The sequence below is a fragment of the Neopsephotus bourkii genome, unplaced genomic scaffold (assembly GCF_033783945.1).
Source record: "Neopsephotus bourkii isolate Nb327-2 ecotype Australia unplaced genomic scaffold, CSIRO-AGI_Nbou_v1 NB_1080, whole genome shotgun sequence".
Classification (NCBI taxonomy): domain Eukaryota; kingdom Metazoa; phylum Chordata; class Aves; order Psittaciformes; family Psittacidae; genus Neopsephotus; species Neopsephotus bourkii.
The window spans coordinates 3,212,580-3,225,411 of record NW_026901568.1 but is presented as its reverse complement, the minus strand read 5'-3'; the positions used below and the strand labels follow the sequence as shown (position 1 = coordinate 3,225,411).

The window sequence follows — 12,832 nt, the reverse complement described above, 5'->3', positions numbered from 1 at the left end:
CACCTGCAGGGCTATAAGCAACTGCAGAGCGCATGTCAAAAATCAGATCTGTATCTGCTACCAGCTGTATACATATTCATCTCCCTTTGTACTTTTCCACCACTCCAGTCTACGATGCCCTGTACACTTTAAGAAAAACAGATCAGCCCTGTTGTCAGCTTGCATCATTTTGTGGCACTTGTTGTTCTAAGAGCCCTAATCCTGGAATTGTATGAATAATTTTGTTCTGAAGCAATAAGAATGTAATATTTAATGATATATTTTTATTTATTTTGTTTAATTATTTTTTATTTATTTCATATCTGAAATATTTTCCACTAAACCAGAAAAGTTGACAACCCCATCTTTCTAAGAGAAAAATTGCTTTTTACTGGTGAATATAATCTTTCTTGCTTCAGTGGAGCTAAAGCAAAGAACATCTGGCAAAACTAGAGAGTGGTGAACAAAGAAAAATGCTTTATATTTCAGTTTTTGACCAGAAGCCTTTTTAAGGATGGCATCTGTAATTACAATGTTTTTCACATATCTTAATCAAGGTGTCCATTCCGTTGTGTTTGTTAGCCCAATTTACACTGTATATGCTTTGAAAACTCAGAACAGCCCAGCTGTGAGTGTGCTTTCATGAGCAGTACCTGTGAGAAATAGCCTTCAAGAGAACTAGAATAAAATTCAAAGTAGCACTCAAAAAAGATTGATTTGTTTTATCCTACAATAGCTGTTTGGGTAGGCACATCTCATTTTAAGAATATCTTGTTATAAAGGAGATAACATGGGCACACTAGGAAGCAAAAATACATCCTCTCAATTTAGGATATCAAGTCAGGCCACTAAAACAGCTGAGATGAGCTAGTGGTCTGAAGACAAAATATTAAACTTGGCTGAATGTTATATGTGGTGTTGTAAGTGACACAACAGACTATAAAACGCAGTAAATCACATAAAAAAAGTATCAGGTTCCACAACTTTTTCGTTCTGTTAAAAACTACAGGCTATATGTGTTGCTCAACTACATTCAAAACATGATATGGCCTTGCTGTTTGATTTTGGTGGGGTTACTCAAATACCTAAAGATAAGTGTGTGTTTTGGTCCTTACATTTGTCTAGAGCTTGAATTCATATTTTTCTAGTCTTTATATTGTGGTTCTTCCAAGGGTCTCTAGCCATAGAGCAAGATGCTCTAGTAAAAATAACTTGTATCTTGCTGTTCTTTCTATCAGAAAATTTATACCTCTCCCAAAACTGACTTAAAACCCTGTATTATTTTTCTTTTATTTCATGCTTTCAGAATCAAATGACTGTAAGTAAACCAGTTCTATTTCTATTTCTCACAGTAGTCTATCTTGTTGTGGAGAGTAGGGAAGAAGACAATTTGCTGAGGAAACCATGTGAGGTCCTCAGAGAGGGTGGTTGGCTATAGTTAAATAATCTTTATTCCTTTTCCTGTTACTCTTCTATTTTTAATCCCTTGACACATTTTGAGACTTCTTATTTTGCTGTTTCTTTTGATCCTTTGACTTGTCTTTTCTTTGGTAGAATTTTTTCCCCTTCTGGGTTAATTTACTTAGCCTGTTAGTCATTCTTGCTACTTTCCCAGAGCCATCAGTGAAAAGCTTTTCTAAAGCACCCAAATGCCCTAGGGATCATTTTTTAAACCAATGTAGCTGGGTGGGCCTGAAATTAACAATGGAAAGCTGCATGATGTACATAAAAATCCCTGCTTTAGCTGAGAAAAATGCAAATAGTTTGGTAAATCTGGAATTATATTCCCATAATGAATTCTAAATGGAATTTAAACTCATTTGTCGTTTGCAGACTTTTGAACATCTTACTTCTTGCATCCCTTTTCAATGTCCTTAATACAGCAGACCCTTGTTGTGTCAAACAAGGACACAATGGTTTACATGTACCCTAACAGCTCCTTAACAGCAGACACATCACAGTCCCTATCAAATAAATATTAGCCATGAATTTTAGTACAGGTGGCTTTGTGCAATAATTTGGCTTTCTCTTTAATATCCTTTTCTTGCTGCCTGATCTGCAGCAGAGAATAACAAGAAACTTGTGGGAAATGATGTGTACTTTCAGAGCCAACAGTATACTATGAGTCCATCTCTTATTTATAGAGAAGGTCAGACTGGTCATTTCCAATTTCCTGATGCATCCTTTTGCGTTTTGTATAGCAAATGGCCATATATTTCTCCCCCTTTCTCCAGATTCAATACCAGTCACCATGATTTCTCCAGAGGTACATATGACAAATGAATCTTTGTAGGACTATTTACTTTTGTTAACATTCAAGTAAGTAAATTTTTTTAAATCTATTGGAATACACATATTTTATTAAATTCATAATTTTGTTCATAAAACTTGTGTGGAAACCCTCAGCGTGATGTTAGAAAGCAAACATAAACTCTTGTTATGAAATGTTTTTTAAGAAGTTAAAAAGTATTTCTTTATGATACTAAATGATCTCCATAAATACCATAATCATCGTTGTCTGAATTCAGATCTAAAGTATGAAAATGAATCAGCATTCGTTTATTCGTTATTTCATATTGTCTTCAGCCAATGCAGAGATTTTTCATAATTATGTGCCAGCAGAGGATATCACAGTGCTTTGTGAGCATCAGTTAGCTATTTTGGGCTGTGATATTCATATCAAATATAGTCAGAGGTTTTGGTTAGTCACAATAAATATTTAAATGCTTATGCAGTGTCTCATCCAGACAGGGAGAATAAATCACAAATCTGGAGCCTACTCTTGATCAACCTAATTTCCAGCCAAACCCTGCTCCCTGTTCTTTTCTGTTGCCTGACTCTGGCTGCCTTATGTTTAGCTCCTTACCAGGTATCTGTTCAAGTGGAAATGATAGGCAATACAACCTGAGAGCAATTTAAACTATCTAAGACCCAATCTGTAGCATATGTATAGATAACTTACTAGACCAATTTTGCAAACAAGCTGATTATCTTTTTATTCCTTTCCTACCACAGCTTTTCCTTTCTATTATGATTTGATTTATTTTTTTCTTTTTTTTTTTCAAAGTGGAGTTGTAGTTCTTATTAATCAAAACTGATCAGTATGTCAGATAAATTCTGTTTGGTGAAACTCTCCTAGAAACGTCATGCTTTGCTGGCAGAGAAAGACCACGTAAAGCTTTGGGTTTGCCTGTATGAATCAGCTCAAAGTAGACAGACTGAAGAGTATTAATTGCTCAAGGGCCAGAAATGTACAGTTCTGTTCTGAGAGCTCCAAAGTCTGCAGTATTTGCAATTACTGTGATTATTTTTGTTGCAGCCACATTTTGTGGAGGTGCTCAAAGACTATAGAGTCCTGTGTGCTTGAAAAATCCCAAATAAGTGATGGACGAGGGGTGCTCTTTCCTCCCTTGGACTCATGCAGCAGGCACAGAGGGGTCATGCAGGTTTACATGTAGCCTGTCAGTGTACCCTTACTGAAGATAGTAAGAATAAAGAAGCTAAAATAATGGCAAAATCTGTACTCTGAAAAGCTTCTAAATGCAAAACTGCTATAATTCACATAAGCAAACCAGATAAGGAGGAATTTATCCAGGCTATTAAGCTCCAAGGAAGGCTGTAAATTCCAGGTGTAGTGAGTTTCTAATGAATCTTTCTTAATGTGCCTTAGATATAGCCTCATATCTGATCCAAAACATTAATATGACTTTATGGGCCAAAGCTGACACCTGATTAAGAGGCCTCTTTTAAATCAGCTTGATAGTAAAACACCTGTCAGTTCTAGCTAAAAAGATGAGACAGGTGAGTTAGGGACTCCATCTTTGTAACCACAGCATGGGTAGAAAATAATATGAAAAGTCAAAATGAATTCAAAATCTGTCTTTCTTCACAGCTGAAGACACTGGTAAGATTTAATTGAAGAAGAGGAGTTTATAGGTCCTACAAATGTTGTTGAGTCTTTTCCTGCAAATAACATTGTGGTTTTTGATTTAACTTGTCAAAAGCAGAACAGAATGATCATTTTCCTCATCAAAAGCCTGTACTAGGCAGCTCAAGGACTTTAAAAGGAGCAAGACAGATTCAAAAGAAGAGGTAATGGATGAGATGCTGTTTGCTATCAGGAAAGTGTAAAGTAATGCACATTGGTTCAAGAAATCAGATATTAACACTGGAAAAGAAGGTGGAAAAAGAAGAAAAGGGCCATAAAAGCATTCTGTAAAAGGAAAACCAACTTGCCAGAACTACAGGAAATGGGAGGCAGGCTTCCCTCTTCTCTCTCTCGATTGATTGACTGCCGATTGAGAACGACATTCAGTTCTCAATCAGAGAATGAAGCAGTAGACATACACAAAGAAAGGGAGATTAGATGTTACAGGTTTGAGCAGGCAGAAGCAATCTAAAACCTATAGGGTTTTCCCAAAAGGGCTTTCAACTTTTGTGTGTTTTCTCCCTTCAGACACTGATGTGCAGAGCTCCAGAGACACAGGGCTCCTTTCAAGTCTTAACTCCTGTTGAAAAAGTCAAATTTGGGGTAGTGGTCTCTGGCTCACCCAGAGAATCATGGTCTGGATTTGGGTTTGGAGATGTAACTATCAAGACCAAAGGACTGTTGCTTCTGCTTCTCCAGCCTTGGTAAATGGCACAAAAGCGTTAAATGTCTTAATTGAAAACAATTCTGTAGACCCTAAATTTATTCCCTGAAAAATTATTCAAATATTCCAATATTTTTCCTAACATTTAAACATAACTCATATGGTGGTGTAGGTAGGTGTGATCTGAGGTTAATGTGCCAAGCAATGCACTCAGGTTATACATTTTCCTGAACTACTTGGGTGTTAAAATGAGCAATGAAAGTATAAAATATAACTTTAGTTACTAATATTACCAGCTGTCAGGACTGCCAGAATCTAGCATATAAAAATATGTGATATATCACAGGTAATAATTATTATGCAAAACTGACCATATTGAATTATGTGTTGTTCCATTAAATAATTATTGACAAAAGAATTTGTCAAAATCTGATGCTTCAAACATTTTTAACAGTTCTGCTATGATAACCAGTATTGCCACAACACTTTGAGATAACTTTCTGTGATTATAATTGGGTATCAGTGAATTTATTACCCATCTCACATATACACACGTTCTAATTCCAAAATAATTAAGGATGGATCTCTAAATGCCAAAATGTGACGTTTCTCATCATTTTATACTGAGTATAGCAATCAGACTCTTACTTCTGATTTATATGATACTGACTGCATTCAATACAAAAACAAAATATTCCCTAAAAATTCTGGACCACAAGTTCAAGCTACAGTAAGGAAACTTGCTGATAATGGATGTATTCTGGGTAGCATTCAATGGAGCTTCACTAAGCTTACACCTTTGGCTACAGATGAACACAGATTTATGAGCAATTATTTGTGGAGATACATGTAAACGTACAAGAGCCTGAATAGGTGTAGGGGTTATGAACACACTAGTCTGTAAGCTGTATTAAAAATGTAGTACTTTACTCAAAAATAAATAATGTGTGAGTAGCAATGTTAGAATTACTACCTGTGCATGACTTCACTGGCTTTATGGAAATACTTTATGAAGACTTCTATGCTGTTATGCAAGATGTAGGCAAGATAAAGGAAGCCTTTTCATCTGTGTGGATGATTTGTTTTGTGTCATGAACTTGGTCATGTCCTTCAGGTACAGAACTATTGTGGAACAAACATCTAATTACAGAGACAAATATCCACAATGAAGTTAGAGGGACGTGTCTTTATGATGTATAGTAATCCTGATGTGCACTCTTCTCAATGAAATTTCATTAGTTTTTGTGTTACTAGGCAAGATGAATAAATAATAATGAACCTTTTCCAATCTACTGCACAAGCATTTTGTTCACTGTAATTTCAGCTAGAAGTGAGACCTAGATTCAATGACAGATACTGTTTGCTGCATTGTACTGTTGTAATATTCATTTGGCACTGTTGCCAAACTGACTGAAGACTTAATTCAATAATTTATAATACAGGGAAAGGTAACAGCTATATCATTTAATATCCTGCCAGTTAAATAAATCCAGAACTTTGTTTCTCTGTAACTTTTTAATTGTACAATATAGAACTGTGCTTTACTGTCTTAGAAGGATGGTGATTAATTAAGATCAGACAATTTTTGTCACTGCTAGTGTTGCTCAGCTCTGGGATTTTGTGTAATGACTCTAAAACTCCATTGCAACTACTGATCAATGCTCTGTAAAAAGGAGCTACTAAGTTGACTAAGCATGTAACACCGTGGCAAGCTACAGTTCTGCTTATATTCAAAAGAGGGAGGGGAGGTAAGAAAGATAAAAATTTCTTCCAGCCTGTAAGCTTTGTTTCAGACACACTTCTGTCTTTTCATTAAGCATCTTGCTTTGCAAGCCCTACGCTCCCATCCAGTGACTCTGGAGACAGAGAGAGACAAAGAGAGTTGCTCCATTGCCTCCATCCTCCAGGAGGATGCCTCCTCCTGAGCAAGCCAAGGAGGAGGAATAACTCTGTCTCTCTTTTCTCCCTTTTCCCGTGTTAGGACAAATCTGAGTGGTTTCAAGAAGTTAGACTGAAATGCATTATTCCTCTGCCTCCTTGGTTTTGGCTAGCCTGCGGTATGTGGGACATCCAAGCCGTTTAATCTTCAAGCTCATTTGCACGAATCTTTGCCATCTTTCATAGCACCCTTCTTACTACCCTATGGCAAAAAGACCTGGGGAATCTGCTGGAAAAATACTGATCAAAAATGACTGAATGTACAAGGACACCTTTTTTTTCTTTTTTTTTTTTTTATTTCCCCAGTGTGACTGTAATTTCAGTACAGAAATGTGCAGCAGCCTGATGAATGCTATGTCTGCTAGTACTCATAGCTGGCGGTAGATACAATTTCATGCTCCATCCATTTTTTTCTATGTAAAGACTACGAGCCAAAGTGCTTTGAAGTCAGGGAAAGCCATTCATAAACTTCAATGGGCAATGGATCAACCCCTACTGAACAAAATATAAGCAACTGATGCTCCATTTTTTCTTAATCATCTTCTCTGTGTGTGTGAAACACTGCTATGGACCATATATTTATCCTATATTGATGTGTGCATATAGTTACATAGCACATATACATCCTTACAAAAAATTATACGTGCACACATTGTAGGGAAATAGGGAAGAGGTCTGCTAAGAATATCTCTTTGCTCTTTATATTGGCTGCAGGCCATTTAATAACTTATAATTGATGGACTAATAATATGGAGCTTGAGAACTGTACCAATTTGGTGTGCAATACCTACTAGATGTTGATGACACCTGCATTACATTCAGGCAGGTACTTAGCAGCAAAGATCCAGCCACAATGGAAGGAAAAAGAAATGAAAAAGGTTAGTTTGCAGATAGTTTGAATATAGAAAAGCAAACAACAATTGCTCTTTTGTTTCCAGAGGGCGCACTTCATAATTCCCATTTATGTTAAATAAGAAGAAACATGTTCTAATGTGAAGTAGTGCTTTGTTTTTTGCAGTATTATGAGTCCCAGACCTTGTAGAAAGCTAGATACAATCACCATTATAGGGGACTTAAATTGCAGGTGAATGTTTAAACCCTGTGTACGTGTTATTCAAATTTTGCTTATTTACTTTGAATAACTGGAACAAAATGGCTGATTCAGAGACGCTTGCTTTTCCCACTTGGGCTTAAATAACAGGCATGAATAAAGGTAGTCAGCAACTAGCTGCAAGAACTTGACATCAAAAAAGAGTTTGCATGTTGATAAGAAGGTTTTATATTCTGGAATAATGTTTAGAAGTTACAGAGATAGTGAAAATCATTTAACAACATGTGAAGAGAATTTTTGGAGTCCCAATTACTACCATAGCAAAAATCTTTAGGACACAAGAAGCTCTGATATAGAAATTTCAGGCTGCCACCTACTTCTTGCTTTCAGATGATTGATAACTTGGGACTAAAACCTTGAGAAATAAATCATCTTAAGCAATGATCCAGGCAAGATTAAAAGGGTCTTTATTTTCTTACATATAATTGAAGAGGAATGCAAGAGGTATTTATAACATTTTAAACCTAAGGCTGATACTTATTTAAATTAGATTAATCAGGCAGGATATTATAGAAATACTTATCATTTTGACTGATTTACATATGCTTGCTATCACAGTATTGACATCTATTTCGTAAATTAAAACTAAATTTAGAATTTACTCAAAAAAAATGGTCTTTCTTGACCAAAAATCAGACTATTGCAAAACTGACTATTGGTCAGAGAAGAAACTCAAGGTTCAGGTAGAAATATCTGTTCACTTTCCCTCTTAGCCCTTTGTATTGCTATACAAATAGAGAACCTCTGCCTGGTTTCTGGTGTACGTCACACTTCTATGCTCCCAGGAGATTTTGCTTTATTGTGTCCACTGTCCAGACCAGAAAAGTCATCCTGGTTCAGCTCTGCTTTGGTCGTTGCATGTAGTGTAAAAGTAGTATATGCAACGTAGCAATCAAGCTATATGTCATCTCAGCTCTTATGTTCTTCTTCAGGTGTCTGCTTTTGGTTGGCTGTCATATAATCAGTTGGATGCATCTGTACTCTGAGCCAGGATGGCTGTTTTGGTGAGATATACTTTCTCAAGCATCATCACCTGCAGATCATCCTCACCCTTAGAATATTTATGTTTAATTAATATTTTGGCATCCTGGCAAAAACAAGCAAAAAAAAAAAAAAAAAATCACAACTGTCATAAGCAGCAGAAGGGAAATAGTGATTTAAACAGTCTGTATCTCAGAAAAATTTGCTTGGGATTTCATGGAAAATAGCTTTACCATTAGACACCTACTGCATTTCAGAAACCTGCTGAAAACAATGAGGTGCAATGGCTCCCATGAAAGGTCATCATGATCCTCTATCATGGAAAATATTAGGCAACCAAAATATAATTAGCATTGTATATTTTGTTACTGTGTCAAGCACAGAAAGCTCCCAGGCACTTTTAGAATAAATAGAATAAATGGAGATAAATGAAACTGAACTCTGTTAAATATCATCAACTAAGATCTGCTTGATTACTGGCAATTAAACAGTGAAAGTCAAAACACAAGCTATCATTATCACTCATTGATTAAAAACCAGTTAGAACGTTGCATTTCAAGCTAGCCTACCGCTTTGCTCGTTACGCTTTTCAGCATGGGCAACAGCACAATATTTCAGAAATAATTAGGAACACAGCATAAGCGATCAGTGCTAATGTTCTCAAACAAAATTGCCAAAGCAAATGGCTATAGATCAGCCAAAAGACACTATTTGAAGCCATCATCTTTTGTGACTGTTCAATATTTTCATTATGATCTTTTTCTGAGCAAACACAAATGAAGTTAAAGTCATTTTAAGTAAAAACATCCTAAAATTTAGCAGAAGGTACAAACATAACTTTGTAAATGCTCTATTTTTTAAAAATAACTGCTAGAAATTGAATTGCTCAGGCAATTTTTGTCTCTGGTCTCTGCTTTCAAGGAGCTAATATCAACATTTCTGATGTACTGCAAGCTGGCAATGTCTTACTGTCAAATTACTGTACTTTTCCATTCAAGTAAAAAATGACCTTTATCTGATCTATTCTCAAATAAATGACAGCATAAACAGCAAAACAATACCCAGCTGAAAGGAGGAAAAGAAAAATGCAGGTTAGTAGGGCTGCACTGAAGTTCTGTTTTGGAGCAGAGACAGAATGGTAAGGGTTCAGTTGGCAGGGCTAACCTGTCTATAGCAGGGCTTGGATCCAGGTATGCATGAAAGGGAAACCTGGCTGTCCATGTTAGAAAAGCCTTGGGAAAATTGGAGAGACCTACCATTATGCTTTTAAGGCAGTCTCTTTCACCTTCTCAGGTTGATTCCTGACATCATTTCAATGCTATACTGTAACAAGCAGCAGTAGTCCGAAATACAATTTTCTAGGTGTCCCTGTTAATTCTTCCTGCAGCACTCACCCCAGAGAAAAGCCTCCAGAGCGTGGGATGATATGCCACCTGGGGAGGTTTTGTGTGATATGTCTTCTTGTGTGCATGTTTCCAGAGGAGAACCAGAAATGTTTTCAATAAGCAGATACAAAAAAATCCTGTATCTCGGGTAACTGCTCAATTGCCAGGTCTAGTTTAACTGGCTGATGATTACCCTCTTAGCTACTTCCTTTTATCTCTAGTTTAACTGGCTGATGATTACCCTCTTAGCTACTTCCTTTTATCTCTACTTTTATTATTTGTTGTAATCTGACAATTTTAAGAAACAGGAATGCTTTACTGATAAAAAGTTATTTTGATAAAAAAGTATTTCTATTTTAATCCAGATCTTAAATTTCAAATCAAGCCTTTGCCTATGTTATCATCAAAATTATTCTGCAAAAACTATTTTTCCAGCTGGGATTTACATTGATCCCTCTATGCTAGTGCAGATAGTGCTTAGGGCAGGCTTTGGATTCTATCCCTGCTCATTATTTCACTTAAACTAGCAAAGCTCACAAAAGCAAATCTAAGCCTTATGCCTTCTCACCACTCGAAAACATTGCAGAAAGGATAGCATGAGTGCAGGCAGGAGAACTGAGTCCAGGGTGCAGGTTTAGAGCCTCCCTGCACTGATCTCAGTCCATTAAGTTCTCTGCAATTTTATAAAATTTCACTGTTTGGGCTGGAAACAGAAATAGAGATCAGACAATCTACATTTGGAATAGCTTGATGGGAGCTTTAGTGCAGGGACAATAATGAAATGCAGGGAAAACATTTCATATGTATTACTTTTCTGTAATTTTTCTCTAATCCAAAAATCACAAAAATGCTGTAATTCTGCAGAAATCTTACATACTTGGATTGCATATTTTTCCCAGCTACAGTAGGAACTGATAACAGGCTGCTAAATTACTGCTTAATAAACCACTAAATGAGTGCCATCTAAGATAACAGGGCATTAAATGACAACTATTCAGGGAAAAAGTAGAAGTGCAGAAAGAACTGCAAGAGAGCTCTCTGCGTAGAGGGAAATTGGATTAGTCATCTCATCTATGCCAGTGGTGAAATTCAAACTGAAGTAGATTTGAAAAAAAGGAAAGTGGCTTGATGCCATAATATGCGAAAGAAAGAAGTGCACTCAATGCAGGAGCTGTTTCTCATCATAGCAAACTTGAGCTGGGGCAGAGAGTATTTCAATTATGGGGCTAATATGAGAGAAAACATAATAAATGCAACTTCACTCCCCACAACAAAATAAAGTGCAGAGTAAAAGTCCAAGAAGCTTTAACTAATATAAAGGTATTATAAATAAAATAAATTGAAAGAGGGAGAGTTGGTAGAGAATTTCAGGTTGTAAAGACGAAAGTCCAGGTGTTACTTGAATTTGTGCTCTTGATCCCCTGATTTCAGTGGGGTTTAGGTGTTTAAGTGCCTGTCTTCTCATAAGGTTAGGTTCCTGATCACAACCAGTGGAAAGGCACCATAAAGGTCTATGAGGGACTGACTGCTCTGTTTCAGTCCATACATCACAGCCTGGTGTCATCCATCTGCAAGAAAGGTTGTCCCAGAAGACCGAGAACATATTTGCTTGACTTGTAGTAGTTGGAAAATTGTATCATCTTGACTGATACTTAATGTGTCTGCTGTATAGTATCACCACTAGAGTTATGACAAACTGCCTGAAGGCCATATTTCTGGGGAATGACATAATCAATGATAGATACTTCTCTAATTTAGGTAGGTTTAGAGTCCAGAGTTCTAAAGAATGTAGGGTATTACATGTTTCTTCTCTTCAACAATCGTATCCAACCAAATTTATAACATGTCTTTGTTCAAACAAATTTATTTTCTGTGTGCTACTATTTCCACTTACATGTTATCTTGAAAACTGTATTAACATTTTGGTAAAACATCAGTGCAATATAGCACTGTTGGTTTATTTTTTTGACTTGCAGTGAACGTCCGGCTTTGGCCTGAAAAAAATTGTTCTTTTCTCAACTTCTCCCTATAAATTACTTATGTATATGCGCAGTGCAGTGTTTTACACATATCAGACTGTGACATAAAATCTTGAAACAGGTTAGGTTTATTTTAAATATATGTGAATGTCAATTAATTTTTCAAATCATATGGTTTAGATTTTTAGCCAAAAACTTTAAACCCAATTTATTTTAAAGCATAAATGATGAACTAGGCTGGATTCTGTTCACGCGATTTCCTTTTTTCCCATACAAATATCAGGTGCTTACCTTTCATGTCATTCTTAGTCTATAAAGCACAGTAACATGTAAAAATTTAAGGACCTGAGCGTTTAACTTATGAAGGAATTAAATTCAAATCTTCAAAACTTTTGATATACAGCTATCTGTCCCTGGAGGTGCTCAGAAATTGTAGATACGAAGGTTATTTATGTGAAAGCTTACCCAGCTCCTGAAGTTTTACTTCTCTACATCTCCAGAAATTATTACTTTAAACATGCCATAGAAAGTCTTAAAAATAGATATGGGAAGAAAAATTAAGTTGGAATCCAGATAAAATTTGTGTGGCTTTGGATTTTATAGGGGGTGTTTATATATGATTTGTTATAAAAGGATAATTCCAAGAGCAATAACAAAACTGGGTTTGCTTTCTGTACTTTGAAATGTGTTTTAATAATATGGAGGTATTCCTGGTCTCTAGATGTCACTGGGCACTTTTAGTGCTATTGGATTATTCTTAGACTCTCTAAAGAGAAGCCATTATAGTTATTGGTCAGTAAGCTTTGCAAATCAGTGGCATCATCGGGAATAAAAACTATTTCAATTTGTGATTGATATGATATTAAG

The 12,832-nt window shown here is 36.1% G+C and overlaps 1 protein-coding gene and 1 long non-coding RNA gene across 2 annotated transcripts in view; one reads left to right on the top strand and one right to left on the bottom strand.

Moving 5' to 3' along the window:
• LOC133216995 (uncharacterized) overlaps positions 1–1,071 on the top strand; it is a 28,984-nt gene extending 27,913 nt beyond the window's left edge. Inside the window, exon 3 of the long non-coding RNA XR_009726782.1 lies at positions 989–1,071. This is a non-coding gene — a long non-coding RNA (uncharacterized LOC133216995). The remainder of the gene's footprint in view (positions 1–988) is intronic.
• Positions 1–12,832, bottom strand: part of LOC133216993 (contactin-6-like) — a 141,442-nt gene that overhangs the window by 91,780 nt on the left and 36,830 nt on the right.